Raw genomic sequence first — 14,740 nt, forward strand, 5'->3', positions numbered from 1 at the left:
AGAGAGTAGTGGAGTGGGTCTAATATTGCAAAGTTGTCCAGGGATAGCTCCTTCCAAACTTCTTATGGCTCAATAATAGTAAAGCCGTAGGCAAGTCTAGAAAGACCCCATTCTTGAGACCAGAGCTCCCGAGGTGTGCACCATATCCCACATAGTGGGCTCAACAAAATCAATAATAGATGCCAGTCCCACTTACCCTATTATAATTAACAAATTCAACCATTAATAAGCTACTTAAGGACCTCTCTTCTTAAGCAAGAAAAGGGAAACCAAACGCTCTGATACCAATGTAATGTAAATGTCCTATGAACTTTGAGAGTAGCAAAATTAAATTACATAAAGCACTTTTGTGAGATTACTTTGTGAGCATAGAGGGTGAACTTAATTGATGGTAGCAACATAAATATAGTACTTAGTTAACTTTGCATGAAAAATACTTTTGCAAGAGAGAGAGTTTAGAGAACATGACAACAGTTGAGGACCAGATTTATGTGGAGCCGATCCCCCCTCCAATAGGCATTTGTATTATAGATTCTCCCATCAAGAGAGACTTTGGTACAATACAATCTTTGTGTTCCTTCTGACCTAGGTGATGCAATGAAGATGGAAAGATTCATACATCACAAGCATAACATAAACTTCGAAAAAAACATTAACTATCCCAAGCCTCAGTCCCAAGGCCTCAAACACCTTCCAAGGTGGAGAGAGCTAGTAGGGAATGAGGGTAGGGAAGAGGAAGAAGAAACATTCCATAGGAGAAAGAAATAGTTCCTCACTTATCATCACTCTTCTTGCTAGCATACAATATCATAGTAATGAAGATGGAGAAGATGGAAAGCTTCAGCATTGAAGCATGGCTCTTGGTTTGATTTGCATTCCATAGCTAAGAGTGTTGGTGTGGGCTCTCAACTTCTCTACTAGCTTGGAGAAGGAGATGGAGCTCTTGCACTTTGCACTTCACACAATGAGAGTGTGTGTGAGTGTGTGTGGAAGAGTATACCCCCTAAGCAGCCCCCCTTCTTGCTTTGGTTGACCCCCCCTTGTAGCTCATGCTTGAAGCACATTGGACCCCTACAAGCCTGGCCAATCACATGCAGATGCATAACAATCTGAAGGAGTACGAGCGGAAGTGCGACGTGAGAGAGAGTGCGAGAAGAAGAGCACAACGATATGGTGAACTCGCTCTGTTGTAATGTGTAGAGCATAGTGAGTTCTTATTAGGTTTTTACAAAAGAATATGTGTACATACCTGGCAGCCCGCCCACTTCCCTGGGCGACCACATTGGGCTTTATACCCCAACAACCTCCCACTTAAAGTCCAATGTGGTACTTTAAGTGTGAGAGAAGCTACTACACAAGCTAATATACAAGAGATGTAGAGAAGTGATGTACTACCCTACACCTAACTGCTTGCGAAAATGCGCAAAGCTCTCTGAGGGAAGTCCTTTTGTAAGTAGATCAGCAGAATTTTCTGTGGTGTGAACTTTGGCAAGCTGAATTTTCTTATCCTCGAGCATTTCCCTGATGAAATGATACTTCACATCCATATGCTTTGCCTTTGAGTGATAAACTGGATTGCGAGCCAATTGTATAGCACTCTGACTATCACAATATAACACAGGAATCTCTTCTTTGTTCCCAAATCTGTTACTAGTCGATTAAGCCAAATTTATTCTTTGCATGCCTCTGATGCTGCAACATACTGAGCCTTTGTAGTAGACTGAGTAACACAATCTTGTAATCTAGAACGTACGCAAACTCCCCCACCCATACATGGGCAGGGGTTGAACCTCTCAGGCCCCACCAGAAAAGACAAAGGGCGCAACCAATGGACCATGTTGTCTTTCGTGCACGTGGCAGTCGCTTTTATTAATCTATTGCGACTTGGGCATATTAGTGTGTAAAGCCTCCCCGCCATCCCCTAAGGGGATGGGCAGAGGCTTTGGCAGTCTGTAAACGCCCTTAGTTATCAGTTCAAATAATTGATAACTAAGCCTCACATGACCATAGCCTCAATCAGCGGAGACTCTAGCTATGTGACTGATGCTCGCTTGCTCAGGAACGAGTCCTTGATTTCCGCCTCGAGAGTACTTGTGCTTCAATAGCAGTAGCAGGCTCTGTCATACAACTAGGTGGGACCGGTTGGAAGAAATTGAAAAAATCGTGCATTAGTTCCAAGTGAAAAAGAGAAGTGTGGGAAAAATAAAACATTAGTGGAAGGGGGGGGAGCAGGCCACATGGTTTTGCATGCCATATCTCTCAAGCGAAATATTTTTAGTCAGAGTCTCTCGGGAAAAGTTCTCTGTGTGTGTGTGTGTGTGTGTGTGTGTGTGTGGTATTAGGGTGTGGAGTGGAGGCAAGATAGGAGACCTCTTTCTCTTTCTTTGTCTGTCGCGAGGAAAGACTCTCTCTCTCTCTCTCTCTCTCTCTCTCTCTCTCTCTCTCTCTCTCTCTCTCTCTCTCTCTCTCTCTCTCTCTCTCTCTCTCTCTCTCTCTCTCTCTCCCCACATGAGCATCAGGTCAACGAGCGCATGTGGTAGGGCTGTGTAATAGGGTTTGACATAGTGTGTCTGATTTCATGGGAGGTTGAGATGCTACAAAAAAAAGGATTTGTGTTGCAAGGCAATATTTTGGTAGCACAACCGAACAACTACACTACTCGGCAACGTGGAGCACAACCTAGCGAGATTTCTTGCAATTTGGATTCCCTGCAATTTCCAGTGCTTGGAGTTTTGATAACTTATGTTACTTAATCAAATACAACTTTAGCAGCGATCACCTTCATGTGCCAGAGTTTTCTTTCCTCTATGGATTGACCTTTTTTTTTTTACTTCTTGCATTTGACATTATGGTAGGGCTTAATCAAAAAAGCAATTTGTGTTACAATTCTCTTCACTTTTGCCCGGAAAAATGGAACGCTCGGTTTTTTTTGCTCGGTATATGGATTTCCTCGTTGGCATTGTTAAGAGGTATGCCCTCAATAGGGTTTGGGACAATTGTTGCTTGGAGTGGCAAGGGAGGCTCAATAGACAAAGGCTCAATATCAAGAGGTCTTGGCTTGTTTAGCGCATGGGATGGAACAACTGATTCAATATATGGTTCCTTCTTGATATTAATGTGCTCCACCACGGGTTGCTTATCTACATAATCCAAAAGATAGCAACAAAAAGAAACAACTCTATGAGTTGATGAAATCGCTCTCAGAAAGACATGCTTTTCCAATAATAAATGCTCACATGCAGAGTTCACCAGGTCGTCCAAATGAAACAATGCGCGTGCAGTAGGCTTGTGAGGCCTATGAAGGTCCTGCTTCGATCTTTTGTGAGGTGATGCTGATGTGCAAGCAATTGGGGGTGCGTCGGAACGTTTACCGCTTGAGATAGGAGTACCTTCTACCAACCTTCGAAGCTCTGTAGAAAATTAATTATGAGCACCTAACTCCTTCCATATATTATGAAAAGTTTAATAACGATAGGTAGAAACACAAGCAGTCATTTGTTGCATGAACAGTTCAAGGCGACAACCTTGCCGTATAACTACTCTTTGTATATCAAACCACCTAGAAGACAAAGATGCGCTTTCAATTATAGAAAGTTGGTAATCATATGAGAGTGGAAAATGTTGTTGTGATACAAGTGTATGTATGTCTGTGTGTGCTAGAGAGAGAGAGAGAGAGAGAGAGAGAGAGAGAGAGAGAGAGAGAGAGAGAGAGAGAGAGAGAGAGAGAGAGAGAGAGAGAGAGAGAGAGAGATAGAGTCAATGATTATGCGGCAAGAATGACAAGATATTAAGCACCGTAGATGACATGACACAAGACAAGATAATAATTCTTATCCTCATATGTTACATAGGTAGCTTAGTTATGATGAAAGGAAGTTCGACACAAAATATGATGACCACAAGTCCATAGATGGCCTATTGAAAGGAGAGCATGTTGAACAAGTATGATTACTCAAGAGTGGCCTACCAATTGGCTTCTTAAAAGCTAGCAAACTTAAGAAATGGTTGTATGCACCATAGATGGCCTATTGAAAGGAGAGCATGTTGACCAAGTATGATTACTCAAGAGTGGCCTACCAATTGGTTTCTTAAAAGCTAGCAAACTTAAGAAATGCTTGTATGTATTCGCAAATATGGAGAAGAGGGCATGGACCTAGAACATTGATCTTTGAACTACATATTAGAAGGATTGTAGTCGTGCAAGACTATGTTGATGGAGAGAAGCCACAATGAGGGGACGCGAAAGAAATCTTAGGTGTGTCGCACAGCACATGCATATGAAATGATCAAGCCATTTCAACCTTTGAAGCATTTAGTAAAAGGATTGTAGCCGTGTAAGTCTATGTTCATGGAGAGAAGGCACAATGTGGGAATGCAAATGAAAGCCTAGTTGTGTATGCTCATTGCTTAAACATGTCGAGGGTTATGAAAGCTAGATTTAAAAAAACCAAGAACGGCTTGGTGGAACGTGAGCAAAAAGCCAAGACTACACAAGCACTCAAGAACAAGACAAGATGACAAGAAGAGAATCCGCGAAGCAACCATCACATTTCCATAACAATAATCAAAGTAAGCATGATTAGACAATAATATCGAACAATATCGCAATGAGTAACACATTCATAATGCCGATCAACAATAGATTCAATGATACAAATTCTTAAAGAGTTTGGCCAAGAAAAAAACAGTAAGTAGAACAAGACAAAAATCTTCAATAGGTCTCACCGCCTTCAAAATCCATGCTGTCAGCACCATCAGAATCTCCACTACTTACGTACCATTGTCGGCCTTCAGGAGCAAAAGAACTCCCACTGTTTTGTTTGGAAGCCATTGCCGAGCAAAGTAATTTTAGCACAAAGTATTTTCACACAGTAATTCACATACACAAAGGCACAACAATGCCTGCTTTTATAGACTTTCACAAGAGTTCTTCAAAAGTGACATTCAGTTCAACTTCAACAAAGGCATTTGTTTATTGTAGGCTGAAAGAGCATGTTTGCCATGGCACATTTGTTTATTGTAGGCTGAAAGAGCACGCTTTTAAAATTTTCTCTTGGCAAATTGAAGCAAAGGTATTTCCTCTTGGCAAAGTCAAGGAAAGGAATAGGCTGAAAGAGCAGGTTTTTCAAATTTCCTCTTGGCAAATTGAATCAAAGGAATTTCCTCTTGGCAAAGTCAAGGTCATGGCATGTGGAAAGAAAGGTCATGGCATTTAATGCCTTGTAAGGCTATGCGTCCTCTCCACCACTGATAGGATTGGACAACCACCTTGTATTTCTATGGACAATCATATCACATTCATGGCATTCCTAACGGCATGGCAAATTTTTGATTGGCCAAGATGTAAGAGTTGTGTCCCACTGGGCGCATGCAATGCATAGGAGGTAGATCACTATGCGCTGCAAGCCCCCGACCTGTGGGACGGCTCTCACATGCCCTCTCATGAAAGCATCTCAATGAAAGAATGCAGGGACCTACCACTTTTCGTCAAAAATAGCACAAATCTCTCCATGCACTATACAATGAAGCAATTTTTTCAAATTTTGGCATGGACAGATAGAGAGAAAGCATGAATAGCGTGGGCAAAAAGAGAAAGATTGAGAGGGCTTGTGCGTACTCTTGCGTGTGTGTGGGGAGGGGGAGGGGGGGGATTCCCTCCCTTTTCCCTCAAGGCATCCCCTATGATTCTGTGTTTTTTTTTTAAATAAAATTAAGCTGTAAGACATATTCAAATGTATACGTTGTTGGGAAACAAGCAAACTGAAACACCTCTATAGCGATGTCACTCAAGAGCGTTGAAAGAGAACTACAAGACACCAAAAGCTTTGCAAAATCCCTTTGAAACACCACAAGGCCAATAGGAGTAGACCCTTGGGAATTTACTAGCCGTCGCCCACCCAAGAGACTATGTCACTTAGGAACAAAACCCTGTCAAAGCACGGATTTACAGCACACGTCGACCAATGCATATGAAGACAATGCCCTCCCCTTTCATAATTGAACATCACAAACCCACAACTTCAACATGAATTCCACAATTCATAGATACATGCCCTCCAAATCTGTCTACACACAATTTGCCACTAGGCTGCCATAGCCATAACCCTGCAGAGAACTAGTCGTAACCTGATGAGCACAACTCCAATTGGGGCACTTTAAAGCTTGAGAGAAATCTTGAAAAATGACTGGCGAGAAAGATGAAGATGACCAAATTTTATTCCATACTCCTCCATGAGAAAAATTGACGCGAACAGAAAGCTGTCCCAGTACGACTACACGTAGAGAAGGCTAGTCGGGGCAAAAAACTACATCCAAAAGCATCAAGAAGCCACAACGACCCAAAACCTGCAAATTTGTGATGTTTGGCTGAACTTTTTTAAGTTTGTACATGAGTTTAAGTTATATACAAGGCTCACTTCAAAAAACTCACTCACGGGCACTTACAGTAGCCCGACAGCTGTCACTAGAGTAGCGACTTGTAGTGCATGTACATGTGCTTGCTAAAGCAAGCTAAAAACCCCACAAAAAGAAAGCCCACACACACTTTTGACATCGGGCATCATGTCCGTATGTACAAATTTATAGAAAACGGGGTGTCAGAAATGCGCCCAACATAGTTTGCCAAACCCCCAGTCTGCTAGAGCATTCATGCCCAGTAGTAGCATAAGCATATTGTCCACCCGGATCAAAGGGCCATACAACATAAGCAAAAATTGCATGAAGAAACACCAACCATATCATTTGCGTCACACCCAATATCAAAGCATAAAGCATATGTAGAATCCAAATCCTGTTTAGGCATAAAGTACTCTCAACAAATACAACAAAGAATCACCCTTTCATCATTATAGCATGCAAAGAATCCTTTAACATCTCATCCAAAAAGTCTTCAACTTTTATCTTAGCCATTTTTGTATCCTCATGCATATCCATTTCATTCTCCCCACTCTTCATTAAGCCTCTATCCAATTCAACCATATCATGCTTGATAGGTAAGCCATCTTCCATATATGCCTTAGGCTCCTTAACAAGAGGATCAAACAAGGTAGCATCAACCATATTCACATGAGGCATAACAAGAGAGCCTCCATCATTTTCCATATCTTTTAAAACCTCAATATTCTCTTCATCAATTAAGGCAGGATCATCCACACCATCATGCACACCATGAAGCTTCTCATTGATAGGGTCCTCATCAACAACACAAGTAGTATACTTAATTGTTGCATCACCCTTTTGCATACAATCACCCAAAGCAGATACTCGAGAGTCCTCATCATACACATCACCCTCTTTGTCATTTTTATCTTCCTTTACCTCCATCCTGTGATCTTTGACTACCTCATCTACAAGAGAAGAACTCATAGCAACAACATTCGCATCAGAAGCATACACATCCTCATTGTAAACTATATGAGAAGCATTATCCATGTGACTTGGACATTCAAAATGATCATCTCCTTGCATTTGAGACTCTTTCATGACCATGGTAGCCTTCTTGTCTACAGCCATCTTACTAGCATCATCATCTTTGACATGAAGGTTGACATCAAATCTCTTAAATAACAAAGATGGCATACATTGAGTATTCTTCTTGATCTCATTATGCATATAACATTCTTCTTTCACATGCTCAAGAGAATGAGAAACATGGAAGTCTTCATTGCATACGCTGTCCATATTTATGTCTAAAACATAAGATACATTACGCTGCACATCTTCTTGCAATTCAAGCTGCCTCACTCTCTCTAGCTTCCATTCCTTATGCTTTGCAACCTTTACTACATCATCAAATGTAAGTGGCCTGTTAAGCTCAACCTTTAACTTCAAATCAGCTCTCAAACTTTGCATAAACATACACTTTTTAAGCATAAGAGGAGGAGCATCACTTCCCAAAGAAACACACCATCTTCTCCACAAAGCATTGAACTCCTTGACAAAGGCATCTACACTTTGACCATCACATTGTACAAGTCCTTCAATGAAGTGCCATACATCCGTTGAGTCCTCTACCTTCTTGAACCTCTCAAGAAAAGCCTTCTTTAATGCATCATAAGTCATCACTTGTGGAGGTTGAGATGATTTCCACCAAGACTCATACTCATCATACCATATCCTTGCATCTTCTTTCAAGCAAAAGAACAAAATCTTGAGCATAATCATTGGATCTTCCTTATTGGAAATTAAACACGCAAACTCTATATTTTCAATGAATGCATCAGCATCCTCACCTACATGACCATAGAACCTTGGAAACTCTGTCACCATAGCCATCAAAGCTATCAATTGAAGGTCACTTGAAGAAGATCCTCGGTGGCAGGCACCAAAACACTGTTGGGAAACAAGCAAACTGAAACACCTCTATAGCGATGTCACCCAAGAGCGTTGAAAGAGAACTACAAGACACCAAAAGCTTTGCAAAATCCCTTTGAAACACCACAAGCCCAATAGGAGTAGACCCTTGGGAATTTACTAGCCGTCGCCCACCCAAGAGACTATGTCACTTAGGAACAAAACCCTGTCAAAGCACGGATTTACAGCACACGCCGACCAATGCATATGAAGACAATTCCCTCCCCTTTCATAATTGAACATCACAAACCCACAACTTCAACATGAATTCCACAATTCATAGATACATGACCTCCGAATCTGTCTACACACAATTTGCCACTAGGCTGCCATAGCCATAACCCTGCAGAGAACTAGTCGTAACCTGATGAGCACAACTCCAATTGGGGCACTTTAAAGCTTGAGAGAAAGCTTGAAAACTGACTGGCGAAAAAGATGAAGATGACCAAATTTTATTCCATACTCCTCCATGAGAAAAATTGACGCGAACAGAAAGCTGTCCCAGTACGACTACACGTAGAGAAGGCTAGTCGGGGCAAAAAACTGCATCCAAAAGCATCAAGAAGCCACAACGACCCAAAACCTGCAAATTTGTGATGTTTGGCTGAATTTTTTTAAGTTTGTACATGAGTTTAAGTTATATACAAGGCTCACTTCAAAAAACTCACTCACGGGCACTTATAGTAGCCCGACAGCTGTCACTAGAGTAGCGACTTGTAGTGCATGTACATGTGCTTGCTAAAGCAAGCTAAAAACCCCACAAAAAGAAAGCCCATACACACTTTTGACATCGGGCATCATGTCCGTATGTACAAATTTATAGAAAACGAAGTGTTAGAAATGCGCCTAACAACGTGGGCATTGGTCCAATTGTCTTGGCCTTCGAAAAAATTAAACCTTGACTCTCATAAGCTAATTATTAGGCAAAATTACCAGAATACCCCTCAGTTTGTGGAAATTCCCAAAATACCCTTCAAATTTCAAAAATTCCCAAAATACCTCCAATATTTAGTTATAAATTCCCAAAATTCCCTTCAAATTTTCTAAAATTCCCAAAATACCCCTGGGTTGTGAGATTAAATTTCTCCAAAGATAAAAACATTTCTAGCTTTTTATAAAAAGACTTATTGTGTATCAATACAAGATGCTAAAACCAGAATTTGACTTCGTTACGTAGGCTTTGGAGATGAAATGCTTCATTATTTTTAGATATAATTGTCTTTTTTTGCAAGGTAATTTGTGAAAAATTACATGTTAAGCACTAACAAACGGATGTCAATTGTCAAAAAGGTATAAAGATTAGAAAATTTTGAACTATTCAACCAAAATAGAAACAAGGGTATTTTGGGAATTTTTGAAATTTGCGGGGTATTTTGGGAATTTCCACAAATTAGCAGGGTATTTTGGTAATTTTCCCTAATCATTAATATCTTGCAGGCAATTTGTGAAAAATTACATGTTAACCACTAACAAACGGATGTCAATTGTCAAAAAGGAATAAAGATTGCATTGCAAGCCCTCGACCTGTGGGACGGCTCTCACATGCCAAGACCAGTGTTCGGGAAAAATGTGTCTCAGCTTAGTATCATGCCGTTTTCAATTTCAAAAATGCCGGTTGAGGGCACGGGAAAAAGGAGAAATTCCGCCCTAGAATAGACAAAAATAGTGTAAAAATCTTTTAAAAATACCCTAATTTTTTGAAGTTTCCTCTTGAAATAAACAAGGAAAGGCATTTTGTATGTTTGATAAAATGATTTTTCACGAACACTGGCCAAGACTTATTGTGTATGAATACAAGATGCTAAAACTAGAATTTGACTTCGTTACATAGGCTTTGGAGATGAAATGCTTCATTATTTTAGATATAACTGTCTTAATTTGTGAAAAATTGAACTCCCATCACTACAGTACAACGTGGGTAGTAAACGCTGCACTGCAAGCTAGTGTGGGGAATATCACAAGGTGCATGTGGCAATTTTCGCTAAGTAAACGTGAACAGACGTTCATTACTGAAGATATATTATGGATGGCTGCAAAGCTTGTTTGGAGGAGAGAGTAGTACGCTGATGAAGGCTGTGAAGGAGAGGGCTGACGATTTTGTGTGCGCCAATCTGCAAGGAAACGCGCTTACGTAAGTCCAGAGAACACCAGGCGCATGCGCTACAGTGTGCTTTTCCACGCGTGCAGAGCTCCGCTCAGGAAGGCCAAAAAGACGCTGCATTAAAGGCACCTGGCCACGTGCCATGCATCTCCACCCTAAAAAACGGACTGCCAACAAAATGGCCGTTTTCTCCACCAGGCCCCTATGGCCTCTCCAGACCAAAAACATAAATGTGTGTGTGTAAAATTACTAAAATTATGCAAGGTGAAGCTTCACTTTAGCATTCTAAAACCGCCTTGTCTTTTCTTTCCAATTTTAAATCTTTAACAAGAAGATTTGACTTGCAGTTTTTTGAACGTCCTTGTCTTTCCTTCTCTTTCCTTCTTTTTGGCCTGCTAAGGAAAGGCCTTAGTGTTGGGCTACCTTGGGCGTCCTTTCACGGATGTCCTCCACGTGGACAGCTAGCTATTTTTGAGGTGAGAAGGGCATGTGAAAACCTGCTTGGAGCCGCCTGCAGTAGCAGTTGCAGAGATAAGCACGCCACGTTTCCTGACGATGGGAGGTTGGAGTTTAGACTCTGGAGTCGCGAGGGCCCGAGGTGGAACGCAGAGGACGCCCTGGGGCTTGTCAGAGCTCAGCATGAGTATGCGCTCCATCGCTCGCCTTGTTCTCCACGTGTAAGGAAGTCAAACATGCTGCATTAGCACGTGCGAGCTTCAGTGTGCTCAGGAGTTTCAAAACCTCGGTTTTGTGCAACGTATCCAGATGTCGACCCATCGTCTTGAGGCTGGTGTGCTCCACTAAATGCAGCCATACTCCTTGCGAGCTTGACGTGTGCTCAGGAGTTTGAGCACCTTGGTTTTCTGCATTCACCTATCCAGATGTCAATACGTCATCTTGAGGCTGCTGCGCTTCAATAAATGCAACCATACTCGCGCAGAGTCCGGACCCTTGATTGCTTGTGTGTATGTGTGTGTGTGTGTGTGTGTGTGTGTGTGTGTGTGTGTGAGAGAGAGAGAGAGAGAGAGAGACAGAGAGAGACTGTGTAGTGACTTATTATAAATCCAATCCAGCCGGTGTATCGAGGATGTAGGTGTATCGAGGATGTAGGTAGAGAGAAGAGAAGAGAAGACGAGGGGTCATCACGTTCATGTTCGAAAGTCGGGCGGGCTGAGCGAGATAGCTAGACACAATAAGCGAAATGGTTCTCTGGTAGACGGTGGATGGCAAGAGAGAGCCATGGAGAGCTTCCTTTTGCAGTTGATCGAGTCCGTGTGGCAGGGCTACGCGTGGTATGGATCGCCCAAAGCATGGGCAGAAAGTTTCTAGGGCCCCCCAAGGATCCCGTCAAAAGGAAAGCTCTAGCTCGATAGCATTTCAGCAAGGCCATGCAGCTACTAGAGAAATCACATTCCTTCGCAGGTACACCCGAAGCCCTCTCCCTTGCCAGGGAAGCGAACACAGAGATTGATAAGGCCATAACGTTTGATCCAAAAGACATTTCTTCCACGTGTTGAAGTCCTATGCTCTTGAGCAGCAAGGGCTTTTGCCTGGTGCCATTGATTCTTTGAACATAGCCCTTTCAGATGATATGGAAAATGTCATGATTCCTTCTGAGATGTGTGATGCTCTCCCATGGCGTGCCAGCCTCCTTCTCTCCTCCTCCAAAGGCCAGCGGAATGTGGATGCTGCCATTCCTGATTTGCAGAAATGCCTCCAAATCACCACAGATAACCCGAAGGTTCTCTACAAGCTGGGTCTTTGCTATGAAAGGAATAAGCCTTTTTGTTGATGCTGAAAGGATATATGAGCGTGTGTTGACATTGGATTTCAAGTCACAAGAGGCATGGGCAGGCTTGAAGAGGTTGCGGCCTTGATTACCATGAAGATTCTCTGTATAATTGCTTGTCAATGGCTTTTGTATGGTACAAGTGCAGGCTTGACAATATTGTACATCATGATAGTGGCTAAGGTTGTTTAAGCGATTGTCTCAGAGATGTCAAATATGGTGAAAACTTGGGTTGGATGATTAGTAAAGCATTAATGCAGAGTTTGGCACATGCATCCTTTCCTATTAGGAGACTTGCTTCAATCCCTGAAGCCCCGGTGTTTAGGACAATAGAAATAATGATTTTCTGAGGTGCAGCCCTGAAGGTTCCCTATTGGATCTCAAACGAAGACAAAGTTTTGATTTAGAGTTGTTTTACATCAGCTAGGTGATGCTTCTCTGATTTTATCAGGTGCCTGCCTTGGTAGTGTTGAAGCTCGAAATTGTAGATGCTCAGAAAAAAGCAATGTATTTTGCTCATTGTCTGTCCCACATGCTTTTGTTTTTAGTTTTTTGTGCTGCTAAATGCAAATTCATATGTGTGACTCATAAGCAGCGATTACTCATTGGAGTCAGTCAGTCTTGTAACGATCAGAGCGTAGCATTTGTGAAACTGATGAGATGGTTTGTGTGGTTTTGATTCCTTTTGCTAAATACCATTCCAAAATGCCCCAAACGTTAGAAGAGTTCGAGCACCAACCATTCCCCTTGCCTCCATTGTTTACACATTCAGTTATTTATTGCCAAGGTTGACTGGTTCAGGAGACTCTCTCAATATGCTAATGTGCAACGTACACATTCCACCTTATTGTTCAAGTGGGGCCCTTCGTAATATATAATCCATTTGTGATTATGTATGTATATTGGATAATACAATTCTATATTAAAACACACAAGAAATGTATATTGGATAATACAATTTTATATTAAAACACAAAAAAATACCATGTGAGTAAACATTCATTTTAATTTACTCTCCATAATTCTCATTCTCCCATTAACTAAGCAGGTCTTTGTGTTTGGTCACCTTATTTTTAATATTTTGATTTGAAAAGAGTCCTTTCATTTAAGGACTTCACAAAGATTCATTTTATTAAACTGTTTTATTATTGAATCTATTTTTTGTTTTATTATTTTGTTTTAGTTTTTCAATGTGTTTTTATGCTTGTTGAATTTATCTGAAGGCATTAAAATATTATTTTGTTTTAGTTTTTTAACGTGTTTTTATTTTATTGTTTTTTATTTTGGTTTCAAATAACAATGTGCATCTTTTACCTTATTATTATGGAAAAATTACCAAAATATCCCTCTAATTTGTAGAAATATCCAAAATACTTCTCAAATTTCCAAAAATTCTGAACTACCCTTGTATCCATTTTGGTTGGATTGTCCAAGATTTTTTAATCTTTGTTCCTTTTTTACAATTTAGCATGTAATTTGTCACAAATTACCTTTAAAAAAAGGACAATTATGTATAAAAATAATGAAGCTATTCATCTCCAAAGCCTACCTAACCAACTCAAATTCTAGTTTTAGCATCTTATATTGATAAACAATCAGTCTTTTTATAAAAGGCTATAATTTTTTTAATCTTTGGAGATATTTAATCTCAAATTTTGAAAAATTTGAAGGGCATTTTGGAAATGTATGATAAATATTGGGGAATATTTTGGGAATTTTAAAATTTTAGAGATATTTCAAAAAATTCACAAATTAGAGGGATATTTTGGTAAATCATTTGCGATTATGTATGTATAATGGATAATACAATGTATATTTTTATTTTATTTCCTTTTCCTTTTAATTTTTTTTCAAATGATAGTGTGCACCTTTCACCTTATTATTTAAGTGGGACCTTTCCTTATATATTAACTATTTGTGATTATATATAACCATTTGTGATTATATATATATATCAAATGATAGTGTACACCTTTCACCTTATTATTTAAGTGGGACCTTTCCTTATATATTAACCATTTGTGATTATATATAACCATTTCCTTATGGATAATATAATCTATACTATATATGATTGAACTTAAAATGTTCAAGGAAGGGGCATCCATGTGTCACTCTTTCCTTCATTTCAAGAACCATTTTAAACATTTGGTTTGAAATGTAAAAGTGAAGGGTAAGTCAAAGTCATTTGAAATGTAAAAGTGAAGGGTAAGTAGCAAGTACTCTTATGGTAAAAAAAAGAAAAGACTTAGTTTTGACTTATAAGTTCTGTCAAAAAGTCACAATACTTACTATTATATATATTTTTATATTATTTAAACTCTTTAGCAAGGCCATGGAGTTTCACTCCACCCTCGAATTTTGAAGGGTGATTACTTTTGTTTTTGTAAAGGGTGGCTCTACTTCGAAGCTTGGAAAATTAACGAGCAACGAGATGTGTCATGGGTCGATAAGTTGGTTGCTTCGAACGTGCATGTGTGTGTATGAGAGAGAGAGAG

The 14,740-nt window shown here is 40.2% G+C and overlaps 2 pseudogenes; one reads left to right on the forward strand and one right to left on the reverse strand.

Moving 5' to 3' along the window:
• Positions 1-7,680, reverse strand: part of LOC147464315 (uncharacterized) — a 148,448-nt pseudogene extending 140,768 nt beyond the window's left edge.
• A 4,012-nt stretch (positions 7,681-11,692) lies between these two features.
• Positions 11,693-12,330, forward strand: LOC147464317 (uncharacterized; annotated as a pseudogene).
• The last annotated feature ends 2,410 nt before the right edge of the window (positions 12,331-14,740 follow it).

Source organism: Adiantum capillus-veneris, chromosome 1 (genome assembly GCF_014529385.1).
Source record: "Adiantum capillus-veneris isolate H3 chromosome 1, ASM1452938v2, whole genome shotgun sequence".
Classification (NCBI taxonomy): domain Eukaryota; kingdom Viridiplantae; phylum Streptophyta; class Polypodiopsida; order Polypodiales; family Pteridaceae; genus Adiantum; species Adiantum capillus-veneris.